Below are 24,282 nucleotides of genomic sequence, written 5' to 3'. Positions count from 1 at the left end.
ATTATGTTAGGTCAGAGCCAAGCCACAGAAAAACCCAGCCATTTCTCCAGCCAAAGAGAGGAGTCACAAAAAGCACAAATAGAGATAAAATGAATCACTGACCTTTGATGATCTTCATCAGATGATACTCATAGGACTTCATGTTACACAATACATGTATTTTGTTGTTTGATAAAGTTCATATTTATATAAAAAAATCTTAGTATACATTGGCGCGTTATGTTCACTAGTTCCAAAAACATCCTGTGTTATTGCAGATAGCCACATCATTTTACAGAAATACTCATTATAAATGTCGATGAAAATACAATTGTTAGACATGGAAATATAGATGTACCTCTCCTTAATGCAACCACTGTGTCAGATTTCAAAAAGACTTTACGGGAAAAGCAAACCATGCAATAATCAGAAATAACATTATAAATATTCCCTTACCTTTGATGATCTTCATCAGAATGCACTCCCAGGAATCCTAGTTCCACAATAAATGTTTGATTTGTTCAATAATGTCCATTATTTATGTCCAAGTAGCTACTTTTGTTAGAGCGTTTAGTACACGAATCCAAACGCTCGTGCAGGTCCAGCCGAACGTCTGACGGAAACTTTAAAAAGTTATATTACAGGTCAAAGAAACTTGTCAAACTAAGTATAGAATCAATCTAGGATGTTGTTATCATAAATCTTCAATAACGTTCCAACTGTATTCAATAGGGGCTGGGTTGAAAATCAACCAACCTCAGATTTCCCACTTCCTGTTTGGATTTCTTCTCTGTTGTTTTACTGCCATATGAGTTATGTTATACTCACAGACATCATTCAAACAGATTTAGATACTTCAGAGTGTTTTCTATCCAATACTAATAATAAGATGCATATATTAGTAACTGGGACTGAGGATCAGGCCATTTACTTTGGGCATCTCTGGGCACCTTTCACCCAAGCCACTCAATACTGCCCCTGCAGCCATAAGACGTTTTAAGTAGGAAACATTCTGACACTTTGTTTACTAGATGCCTGTTTAAGTAGAAAACATACGGACACTTTGTTTACTAGATGCTTGTTTAAGTAGAAAACATTCGGACACTTTGTTTACTAGATGCTTGTTTAAGTAGAAAACATTAGGACACTTTGCATACTAGACGCTTGTAGGAAACATTTCTAACATCGACCTTTTAACTCCAGTTTATGACTCACAGTTGTCATGTCGACAGATGTCTATTCCCTCATAGTTGTAAACCACTGTCGTGTTGTTTGTTGTTGTTTTCTGAATCCCGAGGACCAAAAACACAAGCAGGAGATATCATAAAAAATTGACAAAAGCAGGAGATATCATAAAAAATGGACATCGTTCCTGTTTATCTTTAACATAATTATTTTATATTCCCACTTCCCAATGCCATCTGCCATCCTTATGTGGAACCACTTGGATCTCCACTTAAAGTCCATGTTCATTTAGTTGATCAGGGCTCTCCAACTCTTATCCTGGAGAGATACCCTCCTGTAGGTTTTAACTCCAACTCTGATCCTGGAGAGATACCATCCTGTAGGTTTTAACTCCAACTCTGATCCTGGAGAGATACCATCCTGTAGGTTTTAACTCCAACTCTAATCCTGGAGAGATACCATCCTGTAGGTTTTAACTCCAACTCTGATCCTGGAGAGATACCCTCCTGTAGGTTTTAACTCCAACTCTGATCCTGGAGAGATACCATCCTGTAGGTTTTAACTCCAACTCTGATCCTGGAGAGATACCATCCTGTAGGTTTTAACTCCAACTCTGATCCTGGAGAGATACCATCCTGTAGGTTTTAACTCCAACTCTGATCCTGGAGAGATACCCTACTGTAGGTTTTAACTCCAACTCTGATCCTGGAGAGATACCATCCTGTAGGTTTTAACTCCAACTCTTATCCTGGAGAGATACCATCCTGTAGGTTTTAACTCCAACTCTGATCCTGGAGAGATACCATCCTGTAGGTTTTAACACCAACTCTGATCCTGGAGAGATACCATCCTGTAGGTTTTAACTCCAACTCTGATCCTGGAGAGATACCATCCTGTAGGTTTTAACTCCAACTCTGATCCTGGAGAGATACCCTCCTGTAGGTTTTAACTCCAACTCTGATCCTGGAGAGATACCATCCTGTAGGTTTTAACTCCAACTCTTATCCTGGAGAGATACCCTCCTGTAGGTTTTAACTCCAACTCTGATCCTGGAGAGATACCATCCTGTAGGTTTTAACTCCAACTCTGATCCTGGAGAGATACCCTCCTGTAGGTTTTAACTCCAACTCTGATCCTGGAGAGATACCCTCCTGTAGGTTTTAACTCCAACTCTGATCCTGGAGAGATACCATCCTGTAGGTTTTAACTCCAACTCTGATCCTGGAGAGATACCATCCTGTAGGTTTTAACTCCAACTCTGACCCTGGAGAGATACCATCCTGTAGGTTTTAACTCCAACTAGAAACTGAGAGTAAATAGAGCCAAATATATTGATACAAGTTTTTATTTTTTTATTTTTTTTATTTCACCTTTATTTAACCAGGTAGGCTAGTTGAGAACAGGTTCTCATTTGCAACTGCGACCTGGCCAAGATAAAGCATAGCAGTGCAAGTCACCTTGTCCGAAAGAGATTTACATGGTTATCAACATGTCACACCAGGGTAAGCCTACACAAAACACAGCCCTTGTTTTAAGTGTTTCTAAAATGTCTTATGGGAAAAAAATGAATGATGGAAAAAACGATTGGAACCATTTCCCTGTTTGACCGCTAGGTTTCATTGGTATTATGACACCTCCACCATGGGGCTCTAAGAGCGGCAGCGTAGCCCAGTGGTTAGAGCGTTGGACTAGTAACTGAAACAGTTGCAAGATTGAATCCCCGAGCTGACAAGATACAAATCTGTCGTTCTGCCCCAGAACAGGCAGTTAACCCACTGTTCCTAGGCCGTCATTTAAAATAAGAATTTGTTCTTAACTGACTTGCCTAGTTAAATAGAGGTAGAGTATGGCTCCACCATGTTCCAACTTGGGTATTAAGAGATGTCTTGCATCACACTGTATATCAGAAAGGGGGGGGAAAGCTCTTCCCTGACAACTATTTAGCCTTCAGAGCTCTCAAGTGGACAACGTGTGTGTTTAAAACACCCAGTGAGAGGGAGATTAAAGAGGATCTAGATCTGCTTATTTTATATTTCACCTAGCAATCTGTGGTATGCACAATGCTAGGTAGACCGTATGCAACCCTGGGCCTGTCCTTGGTTCTGTAACTAGGGCTGTTATATTTTCCTAAAATAAATCTTACAGTATTGAGGTATGATTATCTAGTCTATGACCAGCACAACATTCTACGAAAACAGTCCCTCCCTAGCCAAGCAGTGGAGCCGATGACGTTCATACACACTGACTGACTCATCCCATTAGTTGTACTGTTCAGCTATAATATCTCTTCCTGCTGTTCTTGGAGAGGCCTTTCAAAGTAAGCTTTTATTGACTAAATAACTGTTTCCCACAGACTCACAAATGGGATACATCATCCACACCTGTGATGCCTTTTCATGATGCCCTCCAGAAGCATTTGTTATTGAAAATACACAACACATACACATTCTTCTGGATAACATGCTGCATAGTTGCGTGACCTAAAAACACATCGCCACGGAAACGGAATGTCTCACTTTTCACCTGACTGTTTTTTATTATAATTTAAAAAAAATTCAAATGAAAGAACACCGAAGAGGAAGAGGAAGGAACACCGTTGAGACACACGCATAACAATGAGTACAGGAAGAGGAAAGAACACCGTTGAGACACACGCATAACAATGAGTACAGGAAGAGGAAGGAACACCGTTGAGACACACGCATAACAATGAGTACAGGAAGAGGAAGGAACACCGTTGAGACACATGTATAACAATGAGTACAGGAAGAGGAAGGAACACCGTTGAGACACACGTATAACAATGAGTACAGGAAGAGGAAGGAACACCGTTGAGACACATGCATAACAATGAGTACAGGAAGAGGAAGGAACACCGTTGAGACACACGTATAACAATGAGTACAGGAAGAGGAAGGAACACCGTTGAGACACACGTATAACAATGAGTACAGGAAGAGGAAGGAACACCGTTGAGACACATGCATAACAATGAGTACAGGAAGAGGAAGGAACACCGTTGAGACACACGTATAACAATGAGTACAGGAAGAGGAAGGAACACCGTTGAGACACACGCATAACAATGAGTACAGGAAGAGGAAGGAACACCGTTGAGACACACGCATAACAATGAGTACAGGAAGAGGAAGGAACACTGTTGAGACACACGCATAACAATGAGTACAGGAAGAGGAAGGAACACCGTTGAGACACACGCATAACAAGGAATACAAGAAGCTCATCTCTGCTTCCCAGCATGACAGGAAGGAGGAGGGAAGGAGGAGGGCATTTGGTTTACCTTAAACCTGATTAGAGGGTGCATTGCGGGACAGGGGGAAGTGGAGAAATGAAATGAAGTGAATTTGGTGGAAGGAGAAAGAGTTAATTAGCTTAATAAGCTTGGGGAGATAGGGAGTGGTCGAAGGGCGAGGGAGAGGAGGGAAGTGGGGAGGGCACTCCATCGTTCCATTCTAAAACATGGCGGGGGTGCTAGAGGCGCTAATCTGGCAAATTGAAAGGTGCTTGCTCGCTGGGAGGGGCGAGGAGGGTACCTCTCGGCTCTCATCCACACAAAAAAAACAAATTGAATTTTCATAACCCCCGACTCTCCCCCTATGTCCTGATTGAATTTGCTCGGGCCTGGGTGGAATGGAGTAATTGGAGGGAGATGTGAGGGGTGCGGAAGGAAGGGTAGGTTGGTGTGTTGACTTATCCCATCCTCACCTTGGTTTAAGCTAAACTGTATTCCACCACCAAATGGCTTAAAAGTACACCGTGGCTGTCCAGTAGTGGTGAACCTGTAAGGACAGACGCTGGGAGATGAGAAGCAAGTACAGTTTCATGAATCAACAGACATGAAACAAAACACGAACATCGTCTGGACAAGGGCCACTTAAAGACATTAATGCTGACACAGGGAAGAAACTGAGGAACAGACAGATATAGGGGAGGCAACCAATAAAGTTAATAGAGTCCAGGTGAGTCCAATGAAGCGCTGATGCGCATAACGATGGTGACAGGTGTGCGTAATGATGGATAGCCTGGCACCGTCAAGCTTTAAAAAAAATCAAAACCTGGATAAAAACATGACCAAATTACCCAAAAATGTTCACTATACAGTATTTCTGGTACCGGCCTGTAGGTAAATTCATTTATCTGTATGACATGGTTTGATTGCCATACTTTTGGAAATTGTGAGCTTCTGAGGTCCTCCTGTCTCACAAATGAATGAACAAAACTCTTATTACCTCAGCCCAGTAGAAATAGTCAAACTTGCCACTCTACATATACCATTCAGCCTGCCTTTCCAAGGACACACAACATCCACAAAAGCTTTATAGACATTACTCAGCTTTCCAGGTATAATCTATAATACCAAGCTGTCCCAATTATGGTCCACATTGTTGTTCACCTAATGCACACTAGTTTCCAACGTATAAACACCTGTTTTGATGAAATCCCCTTTTCCCCCCTTGGAGAGGAGTCTTTCTCTGTCTGCGCCGTCCTTCAGGTCCAACTAATGATTTGCTTGTAGCCTGAATGAGACGCATTTTGTTCTCTGCTTCATTGACAATAGAAAGGGGCCTACTTGGAGCACGGAGGCTTTAATTCAGAAGCAGTGATGGATTGGGTCCGTCCGGAAGGTAAGATGGATACAGGGAGCAGACATCCCAGAGACAGTTTTCTTTTCTTCACTAAAGGGGATACTGAGGGGCGTCAAACAAAGCTTTGAATGGTAGGATGTTCATCAGGCTGGACAGGCTAGAGGGGATATGTGTGGGGGTGGTCGGTCGGGGGTTCGATCTGATCTTTACGCCTCATGGTTTCTTGTGTGCATACACACTGTGTACACTGTGTACACTGTGTAAGTGCATAGCGGCGAGGCGAGGCGAGGCGAGGCTTCACTGATTTAATCTAAGAAAGTAGAATCTGGTGAGAATCAACATCTTCATGAACCTACTGTATAACCCAACACACACCATATAACCTGATGGAAAACAACATCTTCAAGTCAATTAAGAACATTTTTTTATTTACAATGATGTACTACTAGAGAACAGTGGGCTAACTGCCTTGTTCAGGGGCAGAACTACAGATTTTTACATTGTCGCTCAGGATTCGATCGAGCAACCTCTCGGTTACTGGCCCAACGCTTTAACCACTATGGTACCTGCCGCCCCTTTGCTTCGTCTAATACAGTGACAACTAAAAGACAAAACAGCTGTTGTCTGCTATTGATTGTCGAGGTGGGAGTCCACACCCATGGTTTCTCAGGCCTAGTTTTAAAAAGGGAAGAAGGAAAACCTTTAGGTAAATACTTTAACCCTGTTTATACCTGGTTCTAACATGCTACCTGCCACTCCAAGTGTACAAGCAAACGCACAACATAGAAACAATACACAGTCATTCAGGCTAACAACAAAGTGCTGAGCAAGTTCAAAGTGCTAAGCAAATGGTGAAACCGTTCCAAATAATGTCTTGTTTTGTCCTCCTGATTCTGTCTCCATAGACGTTTCCTAATGACACAAATGGATTATGCCATAGAGGAAATCAACAAATACATTAGATGACCAGGCCATAGAGAAAACGCCCGCTAAGACATACCCATGTACAGCACCTTTATGTACTTAACATACATAACATTCAACAACAAATCACGTTGTTTCGTCGTCACATGAGCCGAACACAACGCTTACTTACAAGCCCTGAACCAACAATGCAGTTCAAGACAAAGAGTTAAGAAAATATTTATTAAATAAACTAAAGTAAAAAATAAAATAAAAAGTAACAATATAAAAACACAATAACAGGTTAGTTAAGGTAATTTGTACATGTAGGTAGGGGTAAATTGACTATGCATAGATAATAAACAGAGAGTAGCAGCAGTGTAAAAACAAAGGGCTCAATGTAGATAGTCCGGGTGGCCATTTGATTGATTAATCGGTAGTCTTATGGCTTGGGGGTAGAAGCTGTTTAGAAGCCTCTTGGACCTAGACTTGGTGCTCCGGTATGGCCTGCCATGTGGTAGCAGAGAGAACAGTCTATGACTTGGGTGACTGTCGTACACATTACCTTCTGTAGTGCCTTACGGTCAGATGCCGAGCAGTTGCCATACCAGGCGGTGATGCAACCGGTCAGGATGCTCTCGATGGTGCAGCTGTAGAACTTTTTGAGGATCTGAGGACCCCATGTAAAATCTTCTCAAACTCCTGAGAGGGAAAAATAGTTGTTGTGCCCTCTTCAGGACTGTCTTGGTGTGTTTTGGACCATGGTAGTTTTTTGGTGATGTGGACACCAAGGAACACGTTCCTCTCGGCCAACTCCATTACAGCCCGGGCGTATTTGTCCCTCCTTTTCCTGCGTGCTTGATCCTCTTTTTCCTGTAGTCCACGGTTATCTCCTTTGTCTTGCTCAAGTGAGAGGTTGCTGTCTTGTCACAAAGACAACATTTACAAACCATCACTGCCAGGTCTCTCACCTCCTCCCTGTAGGTTGTCTCATCGTTGTCGGGGATCAGGCCTACCACTGTTGTCTCATCGTTGTCGGGGATCAGGCCTACCACTGTTGTCTCATCGTTGTCGGGGATCAGACCTACCACTGTTGTCTCATCGTTGTCGGGGATCAGGCCTACCACTGTTGTCTCATCGTTGTCTGGGATCAGGCCTACCACTGTTGTGGCTGTCACAGTTACTAGCCCTTTCAAGCTTAACATCCTTATCATTTATCGCCCTCCAGGTTCCCTCGGAGAGTTCATCAATGAGCTTGATGCCTTGATAAGCTCCTTTCCTGAGGACGGCTCACCTCTCACAGTTCTGGGCGACTTTAACCTCCCCACGTCTACCTTTGACTCTTTCCTCTCTGCCTCCTTCTTTCCACTCCTCTCCTCTTTTGACCTCACCCTCTCACCTTCCCACCCTACTCACAAGGCAGGCAATACGCTCGACCTCATCTTTACTAGATGCTGTTCTTCCACTAACCTCATTGCAACTCCCCTCCAAGTCTCCGACCACTGCCTTGTATCCTTTTCCCTCTCGCTCTCATCCAACACCTCCCACACTGCCCCTACTCGGATGGTATCGCGCCGTCCCAACCTTCGCTCTCTCTCCCCCGCTACTCTCTCCTCTTCCATCCTATCATCTCTTCCCTCCGCTCAAACCTTCTCCCACCTATCTCCTGATTCTGCCTCCTCAACCCTCCTCTCCTCCCTCTCTGCATCCCTTGACTCTCTATGTCCCCTATCCTCCAGGCCGGCTCGGTCCTCCCCTCCCGCTCCGTGGCTCGATGACTCATTGCGAGCTCACAGAACAGGGCTCCGGGCAGCCGAGCGGAAATGGAGGAAAACTCGCCTCCCTGCGGACCTGGCATCCTTTCACTCCCTCCTCTCTACATTTTCCTCCTCTGTCTCTGCTGCTAAAGCCACTTTCTACCACGCTAAATTCCAAGCATCTGCCTCTAACCCTAGGAAGCTCTTTGCCACCTTCTCCTCCCTCCTGAATCCTCCGCCCCCTCCCCCCTCCTCCCTCTCTGCAGATGACTTCGTCAACCATTTTGAAAAGAAGGTCGACGACATCCGATCCTCGTTTGCTAAGTCAAACGACACCGCTGGTTCTGCTCACACTGCCCTACCCTGTGCTCTGACCTCTTTCTCCCCTCTCTCTCCAGATGAAATCTCGCGTCTTGTGACGGCCGGCCGCCCAACAACCTGCCCGCTTGACCCTATCCCCTCCTCTCTTCTCCAGACCATTTCCGGAGACCTTCTCCCTTACCTCACCTCGCTCATCAACTCATCCCTGACCGCTGGCTACGTCCCTTCCGTCTTCAAGAGAGCGAGAGTTGCACCCCTTCTGAAAAAACCTACACTCGATCCCGCCGATGTCAACAATTACAGACCAGTATCCCTTCTTTCTTTTCTCTCCAAAACTCTTGAACGTGCCGTCCTTGGCCAGCTCTCCCGCTATCTCTCTCTGAATGACCTTCTTGATCCAAATCAGTCAGGTTTCAAGACTAGTCATTCAACTGAGACTGCTCTCCTCTGTATCACGGAGGCGCTCCGCACTGCTAAAGCTAACTCTCTCTCCTCTGCTCTCATCCTTCTAGATCTGTCGGCTGCCTTCGATACTGTGAACCATCAGATCCTCCTCTCCACCCTCTCCGAGTTGGGCATCTCCGGCGCGGCCCACGCTTGGATTGCGTCCTACCTGACAGGTCGCTCCTACCAGGTGGCGTGGCGAGAATCTGTCTCCTCACCACGTGCTCTCACCACTGGTGTCCCCCAGGGCTCTGTTCTTGGCCCTCTCCTATTCTCGCTATACACCAAGTCACTTGGCTCTGTCATAACCTCACATGGTCTCTCTTATCATTGCTATGCAGACGACACACAATTAATCTTCTCCTTTCCCCCTTCTGATGACCAGGTGGCGAATCGCATCTCTGCATGTCTGGCAGACATATCAGTGTGGATGACGGATCACCACCTCAAGCTGAACCTCGGCAAGACGGAGCTGCTCTTCCTCCCGGGGAAGGACTGCCCGTTCCATGATCTCGCCATCACGGTTGACAACTCCATTGTGTCCTCCTCCCAGAGCGCCAAGAACCTTGGCGTGATCCTGGACAACACCCTGTCGTTCTCAACCAACATCAAGGCGGTGGCCCGTTCCTGTAGGTTCATGCTCTACAACATCCGCAGAGTACGACCCTGCCTCACACAGGAAGCGGCGCAGGTCCTAATCCAGGCACTTGTCATCTCCCGTCTGGATTACTGCAACTCGCTGTTGGCTGGGCTCCCTGCCTGTGCCATTAAACCCCTTCAACTCATCCAGAACGCCGCAGCCCGTCTGGTGTTCAACCTTCCCAAGTTCTCTCACGTCACCCCGCTCCTCCGTTCTCTCCACTGGCTTCCAGTTGAAGCTCGCATCCGCTACAAGACCATGGTGCTTGCCTACGGAGCTGTGAGGGGAACGGCACCTCAGTACCTCCAGGCTCTGATCAGGCCCTACACCCAAACAAGGGCACTGCGTTCATCCACCTCTGGCCTGCTCGCCTCCCTACCACTGAGGAAGTACAGCTCCCGCTCAGCCCAGTCAAAACTGTTCGCTGCCCTGGCCCCCCAATGGTGGAACAAACTCCCTCACGACGCCAGGACAGCGGAGTCAATCACCACCTTCCAGAGACACCTGAAACCCCACCTCTTTAAGGAATACCTAGGATAGGATAAGTAATCCCTCTCACCCCCCCCTAAGTTTTAGATGCACTATTGTTAAGTGACTGTCCCACTGGATGTCATAAGGTGAATGCACCAATTTGTAAGTCGCTCTGGATAAGAGCGTCTGCTAAATGACTTAAATGTAAATGTAAATGTTGTCTCATCGTTGTCGGGGATTAGGCGTACCACTGTTGTCTCATCGTTGTCGGGGATCAGGCGTACCACTGTTGTCTCATCGTTGTCGGGGATCAGGCCTACCACTGTTGTCTCATCGTTGTCGGGGATCAGGCGTACCACTGTTGTCTCATCGTTGTCGGGGATCAGGCGTACCACTGTTGTCTCATCGTTGTCGGGGATCAGGCGTACCACTGTTGTCTCATCGTTGTCGGGGATCAGGCGTACCACTGTTGTCTCATCGTTGTCGGGGATCAGGCGTACCACTGTTGTCTCATCGTTGTCGGGGATCAGGCCTACCACTGTTGTCTCATCGTTGTCGGGGATCAGGCGTACCACTGTTGTCTCATCGTTGTCGGGGATCAGGCGTACCACTGTTGTCTCATCGTTGTCGGGGATCAGGCCTACCACTGTTGTCTCATCGTTGTCGGGGATCAGGCGTACCACTGTTGTCTCATCGTTGTCGGGGATCAGGCCTACCACTGTTGTCTCATCGTTGTCGGGGATCAGGCCTACCACTGTTGTCTCATCGTTGTCGGGGATCAGGCCCACCACTGTTGTCTCATCGTTGTCGGGGATCAGGCCTACCACTGTTGTCTCATCGTTGTCGGGGATCAGGCCTACCACTGTTGTCTCATCGTTGTCGGGGATCAGGCCTACCACTGTTGTCTCATCGTTGTCGGGGATCAGGCGTACCACTGTTGTCTCATCGTTGTCGGGGATCAGGCCTACCACTGTTGTATCAACGTTGTCGGGGATCAGGCCTACCACTGTTGTCTCATCGTTGTCGGGGATCAGGCCTACCACTGTTGTCTCATCGTTGTCGGGGATCAGGCCTACCACTGTTGTATCATCAGCAAATTTAATGATGGTATTGGAGTCATGCTTGGCGACACAGTCATGAGTGAACAGGGATTACAAGGGTACATTATTAGTGAAGGTTACAGTATTAGTGAAGGGTACATTATTAGTGAAGGTTGCAGTATTAGTGAAGGGTACATTATTAGTGAAAATTATAGTGTTAGTGAAGGCTACAGTATTAGTGAAGGGTACACTGTGAGCGAATGTTACAGTATTAGTGATTGTTGCAGTATTACTGAAGGGTACAATATTAGTGAAGGGTACAGTATTAGTGAAAGTTACATTATTAGTGAAGGGTACAGTATTAGTGAAAGGTACACTGTGAGTGAAGGGTACAGTATTAGTGAAGGTTACATTATTAGTGAAGGGTACAGTATTAGTGAAGGGTACACTGTGAGTGAAGGGTACAGTATTAGTGAAGGTTACATTATTAGTAAAGGTTACAGTGTGAGTGGATGTTATAGTATTAGTGAAGGTTACAGTATTAGTGAAGGGTACACTGTGAGTGAAGGTTACAGTATTAGTGAAGAGTACAGTATTAGTGAAGGTTAGAGTATTAGTGAAAGTTACAGTATTAGTGAAGGTTACAGTGTGAGTGAAGGTTACAGTATTAGTACAGTATTAGTGAAGGTTACAGTATTATTGAAAGTTACAGTATTAGTGAAGGTTACAGTATTATTGAAAGTTACAGTATTAGTGAAGGTTACAGTGTGAGTGGAGGTTATTATATTAGTGAAGGTTACAGTATTACTAAATGGTACAGTATTATTGAAGATTACAGTATTAGTGAAGGTTACAGTAGTGAAGGTTACAGTAGTGAAGGTTACAGTATTAGTGAAGGTTACAGTATTAGTGAAAGTTACAGTAGTGAAGGTTACAGTATTAGTGAAGGTTACAGTATTAGTGAAGTTCACAGTATTAGTGAAAGTTACAGTAGTGAAGGTTACAGTATTAGTGAAGCTTACAGTAGTGAAGTATACAGTATTAGTGAAGGTTACAGTATTAGTGAAGGTTACAGTAGTGAAGGTTACAGTAGTAGTGAAGTTTACAGTAGTTAAGGTTACAGTAGTAGTGAAGGTTACAGTAGTGAAGGTTACAGTATTAGTGAAGGTTACAGTAGTGAAGTTTACAGTATTAGTGAAGGTTACAGTAGTCAAGGTTACAGTATTAGTGAAGGTTACAGTAGTAAAGGTTACAGTATTAGTGGAAGTTACATTAGTGGTTACAGTATTAGTGAAGGTCACAGTATTATTGAAAGTTACAGTATTAGTGAAGGTTACAGTGTGAGTGGAGGTTATTATATTAGTGAAGGTTACAGTATTACTAAATGGTACAGTATTATTGAAGATTACAGTATTAGTGAAGGTTACAGTAGTGAAGGTTACAGTATTAGTGAAGGTTACAGTAGTGAAGGTTACAGTAGTGAAGGTTACAGTATTAGTGAAGTTTACAGTATTAGTGAAAGTTACAGTAGTGAAGGTTACAGTATTAGTGAAGATTACAGTATTAGTGAAGTTCACAGTATTAGTGAAAGTTACAGTAGTGAAGGTTACAGTATTAGTGAAGCTTACAGTCGTGAAGTATACAGTATTAGTGAAGGTTACAGTATTTGTGAAGGTTACAGTAGTGAAGGTTACAGTAGTAGTGAAGTTTACAGTAGTTAAGGTTACAGTAGTAGTGAAGGTTACAGTAGTGAAGGTTACAGTATTAGTGAAGGTTACAGTAGTGAAGTTTACAGTATTAGTGAAGGTTACAGTAGTCAAGGTTACAGTATTAGTGAAGGTTACAGTAGTAAAGGTTACAGTATTAGTGGAAGTTACATTAGTGGTTACAGTATTAGTGAAGGTCACAGTATTAGTGAAGGTTACAGTATTAGTGAAAGTTACAGTAGTGAATGTTACAGTATTAGTGAAGATTACAGTAGTGAAGGTTACAGTATTAGTGAAGGTTACAGTATTAGTGAAGTTCACAGTATTAGTGAAGGTTACAGTATTAGTGAAAGTTACAGTAGTGAAGGTTACAGTATTAGTGAAGATTACAGTAGTGAAGGTTACAGTATTAGTGAATATTACAGTATTAGTGAAGGTTACAGTAGCGAAGGTTACAGTACTGAAGGTTACAGTACTGAAGGTTACAGTATTAGTGAAGGCTACAGTAGCGAAGGTTACAGTATTAGTGAAGGTTACAGTAGTGAAGGTTACAATATTAATGAAGGTTACAGCAGTGAAGGGTACAGTATTAGTGAAAGTTACAGTAGTGAAGGTTACAGTAGTAGTGAAGGTTACAGCAGTGAAGGGTACAGTAGTAGTGAAGGTTACAGTATTAGTGAAGGTTACAATAGTGAAGGTTACAGTAGTGAAGGTTACAGTAGTAGTGAAGGTTACAGTAGTTAAGGTTACAGTAGTAGTGAAGGTTACAGTAGTGAAGGTTACAGTATTAGTGAAGGTTACAGTAGTAGTGAAGGTTACGGTAGTTAAGGTTACAGTAGTAGTGAAGGTTACAGTAGTGAAGGTTACAGTAGTGAAGGTTACAGTATTAGTGAAGGTTACAGTAGTGAAGGTTACAGTATCACTTGTGGCTCCAAGGCTTTTTACACATCAGTAAGTGAGTAACTCGTAATACTACACTGGTCATGTGTCAGTTTAGTCCTGCTCTTGTGACCGGTGAGAAATGGCTAGCCAGTTAGCGGTGCACGTTAGTAGCGTTTCAATCGGTGACGTCATCCGCACTGAGATCTTGAAGTACGATAATTGTTTCCCTTGGCCTGCAAGAATCGAGGCTTATGTGGAGCGATAGGTGATTATGCTTCCTGGGTGACAGTTGTTGAGGTGTTCACAGGGTCCATGGTTCAAGCCCAGGTTGGGGTGAGGAGATGGACTGAAGCAACACAGGTACACTCTACAGTACTTTATGTAGCAAAAGAGAGAGAAAAAACAACTCCCTTCATAAATGACCGCTTTCCAATCACAACTTTTCCAAGTTTATTGAATGATGTTAAAGTCATAAACTGCCCGCCCAAGTTTAACGTTTGGGGATTGGAGCAACACAACTTCTCGCGCCTTGAAGGAAACTTGTCTGGTGTCTAAAATAACTGAGAGGAGAGTGTGGTCCCATCTAAATGGATTATGATGGAATGTAATCTCTATCAAAACCACCGTGTAAGGCTGCCAATGGTTACCCCACAAACAAGAGGCTGTCAGGCCGGAGACTACGCCAAAACCCAATGGCAGACATCAGCTATTTCCCAGATTCCATTCCAATCCTTCCCAACCTTGCTCAAATGAGTCGCTCTCTCTCTCTCTCTCTCTCTCTCTCTCTCTCTCTCTCTCTCTCTCTCTCTCTCTCTCTCTCTCTCTCTCTCTCTCTCTCTCTCTCTCTCTCTCTCTCTCTCTCTCTCTCTCTCTCTCTCTCTCTCTCTCTCTCTCTGCATATTCCCTTTTGCTGTGGAAAACACTAATAAATAATGCATTGTAAATGTGAAGATGTAAATTAGAAAAACATTTGACTTTCTTAAATGTGATGATGTAAGTTAGAAAACCATTTGACTTTCTTAAATGTGAAGATGTAAGAAAAACCATGGACTTGTGTTTTTGCATTTCTATATTAATGTTACAGGGGTGAAACAACTTTCATACACTGATTCTCTGAACAACAATACCTAATAAATTATGACTTACATCAAACCATTTTTACTACCCAGGGGTTGAAACCAGGTGTCCAACAGTGCTCTAACCACTCCTTGGTTGTCTGCAGCCTCCCCTCCTCTCTCTCCTCAAAACCTCTTTTGTCAGACCTCCTTTGTCCCTCTCTAATTTTGTCCCTCTCTAATTTAGGCCAGTTGGACTCCCAGCAGACGCAGAGACTGCCTTTACGCCGGTGGAGGGATCTCTTTACTGCCTTACCATGTTGGAAATAAACAGCTGCTCGCTTGCATTATGTGGTCGCCTCTAAAATGCATCTTTACCGTACTAAATAGACAACAGACAATAAGAGTAGGTGTCAATCAGAGAGAGAGAGAGAGAGAGAGAGAGAGAGAGAGAGAGAGAGAGAGAGAGAGAGAGAGAGAGAGAGAGAGAGAGAGAGAGAGAGAGAGAGAGAGAGAGAGAGAGAGAGAGAGAAAGAAAGAGAGAGAGAGAGAGAGAGAGAGAGAGAGAGAGAGAGAGAGAGAGAGAGAGAGAAAGAAAGAGAGAGAGAAAGAGAGAGAAAGAGAAAGAGAAAGAGAGAGAGAGAGAGAATGAAAGAGAGAGAGAGAGTGAGAGAGAGAATGAAAGAGAGAGAGAGAGCGAGAGAGAGAATGAAAGAGAGAGAATGAAAGAGAGAATGTGAAACATACTTCATATTCAAGACTCAGAAATGTCAACTTTGGATTTAAATGTCTGAGTGGTACTCGGCACAGGGATTTGTCATTGAAATGCAAACTGTTTTTCCAGCAGTGTGGCCATACCATCTGCAGAATTAACATAAGGATGATTTTTTTTCCAATGTAGAAATGGCTTTTCAGGCAACACAGCCAGTATGAAAAATGCATTAATTCAGTTGATACAATGTTCCTACACCTAATAATTGCTTTAAAAAAAATTAAAAAACCCATAAATTTGGATTTGTGGGAATCAGTTTGATGGGTGTGAGATTATCCCTTCTGAAATGTTTATCTGAAATGTTGTCATTTTTGAGAGATGATGGACATTGGCTATGTTTATGCATGGTGGTATTGTCACAGTAGTCAGTTAGTCACGAGGAGAGACCAACCATCTTAAAGGGATTTCCGCGTGCGCCATCTCATCGGGAAGGGTACCACAGGACGTAGCGGTGACATAGTTGCCAGTACTTCCTGTCTGTCTGTGTGTCACCCTGTTTTACGTCCCCCTCTGGCATTTAGGTCTACCGGACAATGGAGACAATGTAAATCCTTGAACCATTTGTGGCTATTCGTCACCATAGTTAACAACCTCGGGAACAGATGTGCCCTTCCAACCAACCAACCGTTAGAATCAAAACATTGAAATGTTCTCAACATTTAAAAACATCTCCCCTCCGTCTGCCCCAAACATGTTCAGAAGGGGGGCGGCAGGGTAGCCTAGTGGTTAGAGCATTGGACTAGTATCCGAAAGGTTGCAAGTTCAAATCCCCGAGCTGACAAGGTACAAATTGTCGTTCTGCCCCTGAACAGGCAGTTAACCCACTGTTCCGAGGCTGTCATTGAAAATAAGAATTTGTTCTTAACTGACTTGCCTAGTTAAATAAAGGTAAAATAAAAAAATAAAAAGTGTTTTTCCTGCCTAATGTTAATTAAAGTGAAACAATGCAGAGGGAATTGTTTGATTGTCCTTTGTGACATCACAATACCCACAATTCAATTCTTTCTGTTTTTTTTCTCTATGGATGAGCACATTTCCTTAAAGCGATGAATGCGAATGCAGCAGCCCAGTAATTTCATTCTGTACCTCTTCAATCATGGTAATTCAGTTATTTTTCAGTGCATTGGGTCTAAAACATTTGTCTTCCTTTAATGTATAAAGGCCAATCGGATGTTATACAGGCATGTGTAGACATTATGCTAAGCATTCCGTCATTGCTTGACTTTAAAGATAAATCTGAATGACATATTCACAGATTATTATGATATAAAAAAAAAATTAAAACCCGCATTTATTCTAATCCATGAGCAGGTATTAATGCTAATGCCTGTCGTTCAAGCATACTCTGTATTTCAAAGACCGTCTTTCGCAATTTCTCTCAATCCAGTTAGCCATTTAATCTGACAATCGTCGTCTGAGTCACACAAGCTCTTTGTTTGGTGGAACATTAACTAGCCAATCCCGTCGCCGTTACAGGGTAGAGGAAGTGATGAAATCAGTAGGCGGCGGGAGGATGTGAGGCCTGGTTTATCTGTCGTGAGTCACGCTGGCCAAGCGCAATCAATGAGGAGGGGGGTTAGGAGTTAGAGATTGAATTGAATTGAATTGACTGGTGGAAGGCAGAGGTGGGTGGTGGCAGGCTGGGGTTAGAGAGTGCTGTGGTTAGGGTGGAGAGGGTGAGGTTGCCCCCAGGGCATGTGACTTAACTCAGTGTTTCGCGACTACCTGTGAATAATAACACCATTGTGTTCCCTAGCCCCGACAGATTTACAACAACAAAAACACACAAATGCCCTGGGAAACACTATCCACAGAAATCTTGGGGGAAATCTTGGGAAAAGGGTGTGATTAATGTTTGATTAAAACATTAAATTGAACAGAAAAGAATGTGCAATAACTCAAATATCTAAACAAATGAAAGATGGAAAGAATAGTATTCCTAAACAAATGAAAGGGGAGAGATAGTATTGCTAAACAAATGAAAGGGGGAGAGATAGTATTGCTAAACAAATGAAAGGGGAGAGATAGTATTCCTAAACAAATGAAAGGGGAGAGATAGTATTGCTAAACAAATGAAAGGGGGAGAGATAGTATTGCTAAACAAATAGTATTGCTAAACAAATGAAAGGGGAGAGATAGTATTATTCTAAACAAATGAAAGGGGAGAGTAGAAACAAATGAAAGGGGGAGAGATAGTATTGCTAAACAAATGAAAGGGGGAGAGATATCCAAATGAAAGGGGAGAGATAGTATTGCTAAACAAATGAAAGGGGAGAGATTATCTAGACAAATGAAAGGGGGAGAGATGAGAAAGGGGAGAGATGACAAACAAATGAAAGGGGAGAGATAGTATTGCTAAACAAATGAAAGGGGGAGAGAAAGTATTGCTAAACAAATGAAAGGGGGAGAGATAGTATTACTAGACAAATGAAAGGGGGAGAGATAGTATTACTAAACAAATGAAAGGGGAGAGATAGTATTACTAAACAAATGAAAGGGGAGAGATAGTATTACTATATCCAGAGGAGTCATATTATCTGATTGAGATGACATTAGGGTAATATGTAGCCCGTAGAGGTGGTTGAAATCTGAGGGCATTTAGAATAGTACAAATCAAATCAAAGGTAGCAGATTTTTATCGCAGGTGTAGCTAAATGCTTGTGCTTCTAGCTCCAACAGTGCAGCAGTACAAAACACTTCATCCAAAAAAGTAAAAAAATAAAAATAAATGAAGAAATATAAGAATGAGTAATGTAAGAGACCGGAATATATTCGATCATCCCCATATTCTACAAAATGCTTTCTGTACTTTTGTCAGGCATATGTGTATAGGTGGCAGGGAAGGCAGGCGCAGAAGAGTCAAACAGAGTGTAAAATGGAGTGTTTTAATAACGTCCTAGTAACATGCTCCATAACACTAAACAGGAAAAGAACATAAACAAAATATGGGTACGAAGACCCGACGCGCACCTGTACAACAAAAACACTACACTGACAATAAACAATCTCTGACAAAGACGTGAGGGGAAACAGAGGGTTAAATACACAACAGGTAATGAATGGGAATGAAAACAGGTGTGTGGGAAGACAAGACAAAACAATAGAAAATGAAAAATGGATCAATGATGGCTAGAAGACCGGTGACGTCGAACGCCGAGCACCGCCCGAACAAGGAGAGGCAACGACAGATTTGACTAGTAAACTGATTTTTTGCCTACAAGCGATTTTTGAGAACAACGTCATTAAAAAGTATGTTTGTGAGGTAGAAACATAGACATTATGATATATACTCCAATGTGCCACTATGACGATAACTATTGATGTAAAAAAACAGCTCCTACAGTGCAGTAATAGAATATCAATGCATTGCATTGCTTCTACACCTGCACTGCATTGCTTCTACACCTGCACTGCATTGCTTCTACACCTGCACTGCATTGCTTCTACACCTGCACTGCATTGCTTCTACACCTGCATTGCATTGCTTCTACACCTGCATTGCATTGCTTCTACACCTGCATTGCATTGCTTCTACACCTGCACTGCATTGCTTCTACACCTGCACTGCATTGCTTCTACACCTGCACTGCATTGCTTCTACACCTGCATTGCATTGCTTCTACACCTGCACTGCATTGCTTCTACACCTGCACTGCATTGCTTCTACACCTGCACTGCATTGCTTCTACACCTGCATTGCATTGCTTCTACACCTGCATTGCATTGCTTCTACACCTGCACTGCATTGCTTCTACACCTGCATTGCATTGCTTCTACACCTGCACTGCATTGCTTCTACACCTGCATTGCATTGCTTCTACACCTGCATTGCATTGCTTCTACACCTGCATTGCATTGCTTCTACACCTGCATTGCATTGCTTCTACACCTGCATTGCATTGCTTCTACACCTGTATTGCATTGCTTCTACACCTGCATTGCATTGCTTCTACACCTGCACTGCATTGCTTCTACACCTGCATTGCATTGCTTCTACACCTGCATTGCATTGCTTCTACACCTGCATTGCATTGCTTCTACACCTGCACTGCATTGCTTCTACACCTGCACTGCATTGCTTCTACACCTGCACTGCATTGCTTCTACACCTGCATTGCATTGCTTCTACACCTGCACTGCATTGCTTCTACACCTGCACTGCATTGCTTCTACACCTGCACTGCATTGCTTCTACACCTGCATTGCATTGCTTCTACACCTGCATTGCATTGCTTCTACACCTGCACTGCATTGCTTCTACACCTGCATTGCATTGCTTCTACACCTGCACTGCATTGCTTCTACACCTGCATTGCATTGCTTCTACACCTGCATTGCATTGCTTCTACACCTGCATTGCATTGCTTCTACACCTGCATTGCATTGCTTCTACACCTGCATTGCATTGCTTCTACACCTGTATTGCATTGCTTCTACACCTGCATTGCATTGCTTCTACACCTGCACTGCATTGCTTCTACACCTGCATTGCATTGCTTCTACACCTGCATTGCATTGCTTCTACACCTGCATTGCATTGCTTCTACACCTGCACTGCATTGCTTCTACACCTGCACTGCATTGCTTCTACACCTGCACTGCATTGCTTCTACACCTGCACTGCATTGCTTCTACACCTGCACTGCATTGCTTCTACACCTGCACTGCATTGCTTCTACACCTGCACTGCATTGCTTCTACACCTGCACTGCATTGCTTCTACACCTGCACTGCATTGCTTCTACACCTGCACTGCATTGCTTCTACACCTGCACTGCATTGCTTCTACACCTGCACTGCATTGCTTCTACACCTGCACTGCATTGCTTCTACACCTGCACTGCATTGCTTCTACACCTGCATTGCATTGCTTCTACACCTGCATTGCATTGCATTGCTTCTACACCTGCATTGCATTGCTTCTACACCTGCATTGTTTCCTGTTTGGGGTTTTAGGCTGGGTTTCTGTACAGCACTTTGAGATATCAGCTGATCTACGAAGGGCTATATAAATACATTTGATTTGAAATTTGATTTGATACTAATATGCAAATAATCCCAAAAAGTCCTAAACAAGAAACACATGCTAAACAGTATGGGCCCGATTCCGACTAGGGATCCTACGCACTACTCATTATTTGGTATTCAGACATGCAGTACTTTTATTCAGTCACGTAACTCACTCTGCTGGAGTGGCAACACTGCACGCTCTGAATACATTTAACTCAACTACTGAAAACCCTTCTACACAGAATTTTCATAAACGTTTCTACTTCAGTTTGCTGCCATGTGATTGGATTTCACATTTGTCTCCAGAGGTTACAAGGTCATTTCCCTATTAGAACGGATGACTCATTTACCTGGCTCTTACCAATATCTATTATCAAGTTGTAAATGACGGTGTATGGAGAATGCTGTTATTTCTATCAAAGGAGGATGTTTTTTTCCCCTTGGAATAGATAGCTTTGTTTCCTGACATGTAAAGGTGGTGAAATTACTAAGGAATTAGGTCACGGAGAGAAGGTACATCTCTATATACCTTCATTCATTTGATCTCCACAACAAACGAATAGCGGGTGAATGGCATGCTATTACTGTGTTTAAGTTTAAGGTCAGAATACACCACAAAGAGAAAAGTGAATAAAAAGTGAATTATGTATAATTCACAGTGAACTGGGAAAGTATTCAGACCCCTTGACGTTTCACACATTTTTGTTAAGTTACAGCCTTATTAGTTACAGCCTCATTCTCAAATGGATTCAATAGTTTTTTTCTTCTTCATCAATCTACACACCACCCCATAATGACATCACAATACCCCATAATGACATCACAATACCCCATAATGACATCACAATACCCCATAATGACATCACAATACCCCATAATGACATCACAATACCCCATAATGACATCACAATATCCCATAATGACATCACAATACCCCATAATGACATCACAATACCCCATAATGACATCACAATACCCCATAATGACATCACAATACCCCATAATGACATCACAATACCCCATCATGACATCACAATACCCCATAATGACATCACAATACCCCATCATGACATCACAATACCCCATAATGACATCACAATACCCCATAATGACATCACAATACCCCATAATGACATCACAATACCCCATAATGACATTACAATACCCCATAATGACATCACAATACCCCATAATGACATCACAATACCCCATAATGACATCACAATACCCCATCATGACATCACAATACCCCATAATGACATCACAATACCCCATCATGACATCACAATACCCCATCATGACATCACAATACCCCATAATGACATCACAATACCCCATCATGACATCACAATACCCCATAATGACATCACAATACCCCATCATGACATCACAATACCCCATAATGACATCACAATACCCCATCATGACATCACAATACCCCATAATGACATCACAATACCCCATAATGACAACACAATACCCCATAATGACATCACAATACCCCACAATGACATCACAAAACCCCATAATGACATCACAATATGGGATTTCCTCCCATTTTTCTCTGCAGATCCTTTCAAGCCCTGTCAGGTTGGATGGCGAGTGTCGCTGCACAGCTATTTTCAGGTCTCTCCAGATATATTAGATCGTGTTCAACTCCTGGCTCTGGCTGGGCCACTCAATAACATTCAGAGACTTGTACCAAAGCCACTCCTGCGTTGTCTTGGCTGTGTGCTTAGGGTTGTTGTCCTGTTGGAAGGTGACCCTTCGCCCCGGTCTGCGGTCTAGAGCGCTCTGGACCAGGATTTCATCAAGGATCTCTCTGTACTTTTCCTCAATCTTGACTAGTCTCCCCGTCCCTGCCACTGAAAGTCATCCCCACAGCGTGATACTGCCACCGCCATGCTTCACTGTACGGATGGTGCCAGGGTTTCTTCCAGCCACGACGTTTGGCATTCAAGCCAAATAATTCAATCAAGTCAAAAAAAATGTGTCGTGTGTGTCAGGACTGATATAGACCTTACAGTGAAATGCTTACAAACTCCTCATCAATCTACAGAGTGGCACCTAAAGGACTCTCAGACCATGAGATTGTAAGCATTTCACTGTAAGGTCTCTGAATGTTATTGAGTGGCCCAGCCAGAGCCAGGAGTCGAACAGGACTGATATAGACCTTACAGTGAAATGCTTACAATCTCATGGTCTGAGAGTCCTTTAGGTGCCATTAGGCAAACTCCAAGTGGGCTGTCGTGTGTCTTCTACTGAGGAGTGGGCCACTCTATCATAAAGGCGCGATTGATGGAGTGCTGCAGAGATGGTTGTCCTCCTGGAAGGTTCTCCCGTCTCCACAGAGGAACTCTGGAGCTCAGAGTGACCATCGGGTTCTTGGTCACCTCCCTGACCCAAGGCCCTTCTCTCCCGATTGCTCAGTGTGGCTCAGCGCCTAGTTCTAGGAAGAGTCTTGGTGGTTCCAAACTTCTTCCATTTAGGAATGATGGAGACCACTGTGTTCCTGGGGACATTCAATGTATAGCAAAGGGTCAGAATACTTATGTAAATAAAGTATATCTGTTTTGAACTTTAAATACATATTCTGAAATTTCAAAAAACCTGTTTTTACTTTGTCATTATGGGCTACTGTGTGTAGATTGATGAGGAGTTTGTTTTTGTTTAATCCATTTTAGAAAAGGGCAGTACTGTATAGTACTGCAGAATACTACATTAAAATGCAGTACTGTATAGTACTGCAGCATACTACATTAAAGGGCAGTACTGTATAGTACTGCAGCATACTACATTAAAGGGCAGTACTGTATAGTACTGCAGAATACTACATTAAAATGCAGTACTGTATAGTACTGCAGAATACTACATTAAAATGCAGTACTGTATAGTACTGCAGAATACTACATTAAAATGCAGTACTGTATAGTACTGCAGCATACTACATTAAAAGGCAGTACTGTATAGTACTGCAGCATACTACATTAAAAGGCAGTACTGTATAGTACTGCAGAATACTACATTAAAATGCAGTACTGTATAGTACTGCAGAATACTACATTAAAATGCAGTACTGTATAGTACTGCAGCATACTACATTAAAAGGCAGTACTGTATAGTACTGCAGAATACTACATTAAAATGCAGTACTGTATAGTACTGCAGCATACTACATTAAAAGGCAGTACTGTATAGTACTGCAGAATACTACATTAAAAGGCAGTACTGTATAGTACTGCAGCATACTACATTAAAAGGCAGTACTGTATAGTACTGCAGAATACTACATTAAAATGCAGTACTGTATAGTACTGCAGAATACTACATTAAAATGCAGTACTGTATAGTACTGCAGCATACTACATTAAAAGGCAGGACTGTATAGTACTGCAGAATACTACATTAAAAGGCAGTACTGTATAGTACTGCAGCATACTACATTAAAATGCAGTACTGTATAGTACTGCAGCATACTACATTAAAAGGCAGTACTGTATAGTACTGCAG

Source organism: Oncorhynchus gorbuscha, linkage group LG02 (assembly GCF_021184085.1).
Source record: "Oncorhynchus gorbuscha isolate QuinsamMale2020 ecotype Even-year linkage group LG02, OgorEven_v1.0, whole genome shotgun sequence".
NCBI classification, from domain to species: domain Eukaryota; kingdom Metazoa; phylum Chordata; class Actinopteri; order Salmoniformes; family Salmonidae; genus Oncorhynchus; species Oncorhynchus gorbuscha.
This window is presented reverse-complemented; position numbering follows the sequence as displayed.